The sequence below is a fragment of the Phyllobates terribilis genome, unplaced genomic scaffold (genome assembly GCF_046119375.1).
Source record: "Phyllobates terribilis strain yellow unplaced genomic scaffold, ASM4611937v1 Scaffold_61__1_contigs__length_8056638, whole genome shotgun sequence".
NCBI lineage: Eukaryota > Metazoa > Chordata > Amphibia > Anura > Dendrobatidae > Phyllobates > Phyllobates terribilis.
Genome location: NW_027362821.1, coordinates 3,696,391 through 3,705,723, shown reverse-complemented (window position 1 = coordinate 3,705,723; position 9,333 = coordinate 3,696,391). Strand labels below are relative to the sequence as shown.

Sequence of the window (9,333 nt, the reverse complement as noted above, 5' to 3'; positions counted from 1 at the left end):
CGGCAGTCGTGCATGCCTCGGAGAAATGCTTTTTTTATTAGATGAATTCTTTGTAACATTTTTTTCAATAAATGGTTTTTACAATGATTTTCTTCGGGCCTGGTGCTGGGTGCACCCCTCTTGCAGCCATTTTGCCCTGCTGGGGGGAGTATGCACAATCAGCAGGGGAGCTGGATTAACCTCTTCTTTCCTCTCTAGGAGGACATACAATGTGGAGGCCATGGCTTCCCGCTCATCGGTACAAGCCGTGTCCGCTGCTCCACCAGATCCAGACCGCAGATAACATTCGCTCTATGGATCCAAGGCTGACCAGCCCAGATACTGAACCATTAATGGCAGCAATTCCCTGTATACAGACATATCTTAGGGAACTGCTATTCATGCAATTCCCCAGTATAAGGTGCACCACTATTAAACCAATACCACAGCACTTACTCTTCTCTTTTCCATGAACAGAGTTAAAAAATCATCTATTTCTGTTTTTCCCTCAAGGAAATTTTGGGCAAAATTGTCAGAGTCCTCTTCAGCTTGGTGGGCAGCGACCTTTAACCTGGCCTGTAGTGCGCTGAGACTGCAGCTCTGCGAGGGGGGAAGGAGCAGGACGTTACACCTCATCCCATATGGCACAGGGAGTCACCTATTTTACTAGCGGCAGTAGGTTTCCCCAGCAAATGGGGCTCATTTACAGATCGTCCATTGCAGCCAATCATAATGCAGCTTTCATTCCTCAAACTGTTCCTAAAAAATGAAAGCCAAGCTCTGGTTGGCTGCTGTGAAAGCATCTGGTCATGTACCATTCACATGCTATAACCTCACAGTACTAATCATCAGGATTAAATACAAGTCTGGACAATTGGACCTATCGTCTGTCTAGTAGAAAAGATCAGCTGATATAAAAATGTGTATTATATGGAAAACTGGGCGAGATGATGCTGAAAACATTGTATAGGACTATAGTGGCAATCTGGGAACATGTAGCGACTAGTGATGAGCGAGCGTGCTCGTTTAACCCTTTAAACGAGCACACTCGGGTACTCGCTGAGTAGTTTCGTCGTGTTCAGCATTTCTGTTGCAGCCGGGGCGGCTGCATGTATCGCGGCTGTTACACAGCTGTGACACATGCAGGGATTGCCTGTTTGTTAGCCAGTCTCTGCATGTGTCACAGCTGTGTAACAGCCGCGACACATGCAGCTGCTGCGGCTGCAACCGATATGCACAGCACGCCGAAACTACTTGGCGAGTACCCGAGCGTGCTCGTTTAAAGGGTTAAACCAGCACGCTCGCTCATCACTAGTAGCGACATCATACATATACTAATATTCCAATATTCAGCCAATTCTTGCATGGCCCCCTTACAGTGCACGCCGTTCATATCCCCCCGCACTGTAAACCTTTCAGAACGTTCCCTTTGTTCTACTGAACAATAATGTCATTTGTGGCTTCAGCGGCTTTCTGCAGATTAGAAGTCCAGTTTCCACAGGACACATAAAGGGCTTTTATTACCCTTTAACTTATCAAAGAGATCTACTGACAGCACAGTTCTGCAATTAAAGGGAATGTGTCATCAGAAAATGACCAGGACTTTATGTTAAAGGTAACCTGTCAGCTCCCCCGAGATCACAAACCGTCACCATGTATTTATTTCTCACTTTATACCCGTCCTAACAAACCCCTTTTAGTGGCTTTCTGATTTCTGCATTTGGCGAAAATCTATTTTATAATTGTGGTGGCAATTTGCTAATTAGAGGGTGACTAGTGGTGGGGCGCGTTGCAATGCCCCCACAAATATTCACCTACTTATTATCACGGCCGCAGTTATAAAAATGTTAGAAATCAGTAAGCCACTATTAATGGGCTCTTTACACAGGGTACAAAAAGATGAATAAATCCATGGTGGCGCTTCGGGAGGCATGAGAAAGCTGACAGCTTCTCTTTACATGTTATTTTTAACTACTGAGTTTTTTTTCGATTTTCCATAACACAATCTAGATAAAAAAAAAATGCAAACTGGCCATTAATCCTAATACTAGACTCAAACTTCTTATTGTGTTCACAAGGCTTTGCATCAGTCTCATGATCATCACAGACAGGATAATAATGAAAGGTAACAATCAATATAGAATAGAATCCACCATTCACAAGAGGTGATATCACTGTCCCGCAGGCGCCATCTTCTCCAGCCCCGTATCCGCCACATTACCTCGCTCAGCTCATGCTGTCTTTGCTGGTTTTCATTTGAGTCAGAAGCTCATACTGGAAGAGAAGAAAAGCACAAGGAAATGAGGATGAATTCACGCCTGCCGCATTTGCTGCAGCTTTTACGGCCAGATCAGAGCAGGTTTATAAGGTAAGTGGATGAGACTTTACAAATCTCATCCGCAAACTGTAAAGATTGCCCATATAGAAAAATGAGAACGCCAAAGATGTTCCAAATCCCGGCATGTCATTGTGGGGTGAAAATACAGCAGATTATCAATGTGAATTTCACCAACTTCAATATAGCAAGGGTGAGATCGTCAGAATTCCTCAGCACAATCCACAAATGAACCAAACCTGCCGTAAAGACTGCGCCTGCCATGTCAGCCCCATCCACAGTGGCTTACCTTATCTAATAATGCTTGTCGCTTTGACTCCAGAATTGGCTCAATTTGAAGATTCTTTTCTGGATTAAAAAAAATAAAAAAAATTTCTATATTAATATACACATACAGAGGATGAAATAAGTATTGAACATGTCACCAATTGTCTAAGTAAATATATTACTAAAGGTGCTATTGACATGAAATTCTCACCAGATGTCGGTAACAACCCATCCAGTCCACACAGGCAAAGAAATCAAATCATAGATGTCCATGAATTATGTGTAATAATGAGAAATGACACAGGAAAAAGGTACTGAACACATGAAGAGAGAGAGAGGCAAAAAGCCATGGAAAGTCATGACACCAGCTGAAATCTATCAGTAATTAGAAACCCATCCTGCCACTTAGTGAAAAATAATATTAAGTGGTTCAACTGATGGCCTATAAAAAGGTGTCTCGCTAGCAAGATGCCACACAAGAAACATCTCATGATGGGTAAAACCAGTGAGCGGTCTCAAGACCTCCGCAACCTAATTGTTGCAAAACATACTGATGGTTTTGGTTACAGAAGAATTTCTAAATTACTGAAGGCTCCAGTGAGCACTGCTGGGGCCATAATCCAGAAATGTAAAGAACATAATTTCATAATAAACCGGCCACGACCAGGTGCTCCCCGTAAGATTTCAAACAGAGGAGTGAAATTAATTATCAAAAGAGTTGTCCATGACCAAGGACCACCTGTGGAGAGTTACAGAAAGACCAGGAATCAGCAATTGTTTCAAAGAAAACGATAAGTGATGCACTCAACCTCCATGGTCTGTATGCACGCTTAGCACGCAAGACTCCATTGCTGAACAAAAAGCATGTTGACGCGTGTTTAACGTTTGCTCAACAATATTTAGACAAGCCTGTGAAATACTGGGAGAATATAGTCTGGTCAGATGAGACCAAAATTGAACTCTTTGGATGTCATAATACACACCATGTTTGGAGGCCAAAAGACACTGCATATCACCCCCAAAACACCATACTAACAGTGAAGTTTGGAGGTGGGAACATCATGGTGTTGGGCTGTTTTTCAGCATAGGGCAATCTTCATATTAATGAAGGAAGGAGGAATGGATAAATGTACGAGACATTCTTGATAAAAATCGGCTGCAATCTACCAGGATGATGATGAAACAAGGGTGGACATTTCAGCAAGACAATGATCCCAAACACACAGCCAAGGAAACGCTCAATTGTTTTCAGAGAGAGATAATTAAAGCTGCTAAAATGGCCCACCCAATCACCTGACCTGAATCCAACAGAATATTTATAGAAGGAACTGAAGCTCAGAGTTCATAGAAGGAGCCCAAGGGATCTTCAGGATTTGTAGCGTGTTTGTGTGGAAGAATGGGACAAAATCACACCTGAGCAATGCATGCGACTAGTTTCTCCATACAGGATGAATCTTGAAGCTGTCATCACCAACAAAGGCTTGTGTACAAAGTATTAAATACATTTCAGTAAGCATAGTCAATACTTTTTCCCCGTGTAATTTCTCATTATTACACATAACTTAATTTATGGACATCTATTGTTTGATTTCTTTGCCTATGTGGATTGGATGGTCTGTTACTGATATCTGGGGAGAATTTCATGCCTATAGCACCTTTAGTAACATAGTTACTTAGAAAATTGGTGAAGTGTGAGTATTTCACCCGCTGTGTATATCCAGTGGGGAAAATAAGTATTTGATACACTGCCGATTTTGCAAGTTTTCCCACCTACAAAGAATGGAGAGGTCTGTATTTTTTTTTTTTATCGTAGGTATACTTCAACTGTGAGAGACAGAAGAAGAATCCAGAAAATCACATTGTATGATTTTTACATAATTAACTAGCATTTTATTGATTGAAATAAGTATGTGATACAATAGAAAAACAGAACGTAATATTTGGTACAGAAACCTTTGTTTGCAATTACAGAGGTCAGAAGTTTCCTGTAGTTCTTGACCAAGTTTGCACACACAGCAGCAGGGACTTTGGCCCACTCCTCCATACAGATCTTCTCCAGATTTTCAGGTTTCGGGGCTGTCGCTGGGCAACATTGGAGTTTCAGCTCCCTCTAAAGATTTTCTACTGGGTTTAGGTCTGGAGACTGATTAGGCTACTCCAGGACCTTGAAATGCTTCTAACAGAGACATTCTTTAGTTTCCTTGGCTATGTGTTTCGGGTCATTGTCATGGTGGAAGACCCAGGCACGTCCCATCTTCAATGCTCTTACTGAGGGATAGAAGTTGTTGGACAAAATCTCGCGATACATGACCCCATCCATCCTCCCTTCAATATGGTGCAGTCATCCTGTCCCCTTTGCAGAAAAGCACCCCCAAAGTATGACATTTTCCCCACCATGCTTAACGGTTGGGACAGTGTTCTTGGGGTTGTACTCATCCTCCTTCTTTCTCACGGCGAGTGGAGTTGATACCAAAAAGTTCTATTTTGGTCTCATCTGACCACAAGACCTTCTCCCATGCCAGATGGTCATTGGCAAACTTGAAATGGGGCTGGACATGTGCTGTTGTTTGAGACTGTGGTCCCAGCTCTCTTCAGGTTATTGACCAGGTCTTCCTGTGTAGTGATGGGCTGAATCATGCTTACCCCACAAGGCGAGATCTTGCATGGAGCCTTACACCGAGGAGAATTGACAGTCATCTTGTGTTTCTTCCATTTTCTAATAATTGTGCCAACAGTTGTTGACTTCTCACCAAGCTCCTTGTCTACTGCCTTGTAGCCCATGCCAGCCTTGTGCAGGTCTACAATTTTGTCCCTGGTGTCCTTAGACAGCTCTTTGATCTTGGCCATGGTGGAGAGTTTGGAGTGTGATTGATTGAGCATGTGGACAGGTGTCTTTTATACAGGTTTATATGGTGCAATTAATAAAAAGTAATGAGTGCAGAGTAGGAGGGCTTCTTAAAGAAACACTAACAGGTCTGTAAGAGCCAGAATTCTTGCTGGTTGGTAGGAAATCAAATACTAATTCCATGCAATAAAATGCAATTTAATGATTTGAAAATCAAACAATGTGGTTTTCTGGTTTTTATTTTTAGATTCTGTATCTCACAGTTGAAGTGGATATACGATAAAAATTACAGACCACTCCATTCTATGTAGGTGGGAAAACTTGCAAAATCGGCAGTGTATCAAATACTATTTTTACCACCATGTATATGTATGTGTGTGTATATACACTACCCACAAAAAGTTAGGAATATTTGGCTTTTGGGTGAAATTTCAGGATGAACCTAAAATGCCCTCTAACCTTTTCAGGTGAACTTAATGTGACCTTCTCTAAACTTTTGAATGCACATGTCCAACTGTTCAGTGTTTCAGTACTTTTTGCACAACTTGCTGTTCTCTAACAAGGAGCTTAATGGCAAAATTCACATCAGGTGTTTGATCCATGTATCGCCCAATAAAATTTGGGGTTCAATTAGAATTGGTATTAAACAGCCCCTACTACTTGAATAACAACATTAATCCTGTCATTGTCCCTCTGCATTCACAACACAGGCCTAATTTCATCTTCATGGCTCACAAGGCTCCAGCTCATTGAGGTTGCATCATTAGGGAATGGCTGCTGGAGACAGGGTAACCTCAAATGGAGTGGCCTGCATTTTCTCCAGACCTGAATCCCATAGAAAACCTATGGGATGAGCTGAGTCGCTGTGTAGAGGCTCGTAACTCTGTACCCCAGAACCTCAATGACCTGAGAACTGCCCTTTCCAGGGCTGTGGTGTCAGTAAGCCAAACTTCCGACTCCCGACTCTGACTCCACAGCCCTGGTCACTACTGAGCGTGTACATAAAGTGCAGCACAGATTCATCTGAACTAAAAGCCGAGATCCTTAGATCAGGAACAGAACAGACATTTATAGGACATTTCAGAACTTTCACAAATTCTTATGGAAACATTTACAGCACATCCTGTATTGTACTGCTGTACCCAATTTATTATATATTTTAGGAGTCGGAGTGGGTCCATTTTATACCGACTCCACCAAAATAGACACCGACTCAGACTCCACAGCCCTGCACCCTCCAAGAAGAGTGGGATGCCATGCCTCAGAAGACAATAACTCCACTTGTGAACAGCAGGAGAATTCATTGTCGAGCTGTAATTGATGCTGCTCAAGGCCACATGACAAGTTATTGAGACATTGACATTTTTTGTTGGGGTATACCCACCACTGTTGTTGGCATTTGTTTCAATAAATGGTTTGAGATGAGGAAATCACCGTTACATGCTTCTACTTAAACGCCCTACTTGTATTACAATATATTACTGTAGAGAGAACTTTTTACATTTTCCATACATTTCACCAGAAAGCCACATATCCCTAACTTTTTGTTGTCAGTGTAGATATACAGGTGCTTCTCACAAAATTAGAATATCATCAAAAAGTTACCGTAATTTATTTCAGTTCTTCAATACAAAAAGTGAAACTCATATATTACATAGAGTCATTACAAACACAGTGATCTATTTCAAGTGTTTATTTCTGATAATGTTGATGATTATGGCTACAGCCAATGAAAACACAAAAGTCATTATCTCAGTAAATTAGAATATTTTATAACAGCTTAAAAAATTATTTTAAAATCCGAAATGTTGTCCTACTGAAATGTATGTTCAGTAAATGCACTCAATACTTGCTCGGGCTCCTTTTGCATCAATTACTGCATCAATGCGGCGTGGCATGGAGGCGATCAGCCTGTGGCACTGCTGAGGTATTATGGAAGCCCAGGTTGCTTTGATAGCAGCCTTCAGCTCCTCTGCATTGTTGGGTCTGGTGTCTCTCATCTTCCTCTTGACAATACCCTATAGATTCTCTATGGGGTTGAGGTCAGGCGAGTTTACTGGCCAATCAAGCACAGTGATACTATTGTTTTTAAACCAGGTATTGGTACTTTTGGCAGTGTGGACAGGTGCCAAGTCCTGCTGGAGAATGAAATTTCCATCTCCAAAAAGCTTGTTAGCAGAGGGAAGCATGAAGTGCTCTAAAATGTCCTGGTAGACGGCTGCGCTGACTTTGGTCTTGATAAAACACAGTGGACCTACACCAGCAGATGACATGGCTCTCCAAGCCATCACTGATTGTGGAAACTTCACACTAGACCTCAAGCAGCTTGGATTATGTGCCTCTGCACTCTTCCTCCAGACTCTGGGACCTTGATTCCCAAATTAAAATTGGAACTTTGGGACCTTGTGGAGTGTGTCAATGACTGCCTTCTGGACATCTGTCAAGTCAGCAGTCTTCCCCATGACTGTGGAGCCTACTGAAACAGATTAAGGGGCCTTTTTAAACACGTAGGAAGCCTTTGCAGGTGTTTTTTTCTTAATTATTCTAATTTACTGAGACAATGACTGTTGTGTTTTCATTGGCTGTAAGTCACAATCATCAACATTAGCAGAAACAACCACATGAAATAGATCACTCTGTTTGTAATGACTCTGTATAATATATGAGTTTCACTTTTTGTATTGAAGAACTCAAATTAATTAACTTTTGGATGATATTCTAATTTTATGAGACGCACATATATATATATATATATATATATATATATATATACAGTACAGACCAAAAGTTTGGACACACCTTCTCATTTAAAGATTTTTCTGTATTTTCATGACTTTGAAAATTGTACATTCACACTGAAGGCATCAAAACTATGAATTAACACTATGAAAACCGTATTCAACTACCATCCACCAAATCTTACTTGCCAGCTCCTCGATATTTTTCACTAGCTCCTCTTTATCAGATATAATCTGTTTTAGTTGTGGAAGATTTACAAACTGCTCCAGAAGAACATCCTCTTGCTCCATCATATCGGTGAGCTGTGACACGCTGAAGTAGAAAAAAAGAGAAACATGCGTCCAAGACTTTCATGGAAAAGTTACAACAGGGTACAGAGAAGCTAGTGTGCAGAATAAGCCCCCACAGACTTATCTATAGGGGTGGCCCTGGGGAATACTAGGATGGATGTCATTTTATCATTAGAACTAATATAGAATTCAGAAATTTTTTTTTGACAAATAAAAATTAAACTTTTTTTTTTTTTTATTTTAGTTGTAAAAATACAAACCTCAAATCTGACAGCTCAGGAAACGTTTCAGGGAGATCAGGCATCTTATATGTAAAGCCGTTCACACCCACCTAAGAAATATATACAGGTACTGGTGAGAGACTACAGAAACAGAAATGTTCGGTGCCTAGGTTACCGGCCACTGCTGCTGTCTATCAGTGGTGGCCAGTCTCCTAGGCAAGGAAAGCAGTTTGCTATACAGCTTGCAAGTGCAGCTCTGAAGTTGGCCGGATCCCTGGATTCAGTACCTCTGTGCTCCTCCGACGCTGCAAAGTCAAAGCGGTCTCTGCCGACAGCAGAGGAAAGTGCATAGTTCAGACCAGCGGCGCGACCATGCCGCTGGTTGAAACTGTCCATCTTCAGGAGAGCACTGCCCCCAGCAAGGAGGTAGCCAGCAAGACAGAGGAGCAGTGTGCTCCTGATGAAACAAGATTAGACAAGCTCTTAAAGGGGTTTTCTGATCCGACATGACACTGACTGCAGACTTGTGAAGAGATGCAGATGTGTTATGTGCAGCATGAGACGGGGCATTATCATGCATGAAATGATCTCGATGGTCCAGATGGATGGAGTGGAGGATGGCTGGTTGATGGACACCCCATGCAAACACGGCTACGG

The 9,333-nt window shown here is 41.8% G+C and overlaps 1 pseudogene; it reads right to left on the bottom strand.

Moving 5' to 3' along the window:
* Positions 1-232: 232 nt before the first annotated feature.
* On the bottom strand, positions 233-9,046 carry LOC141192413 (vacuolar protein sorting-associated protein 37A-like; annotated as a pseudogene).
* Between the last annotated feature and the right edge of the window lie 287 nt (positions 9,047-9,333).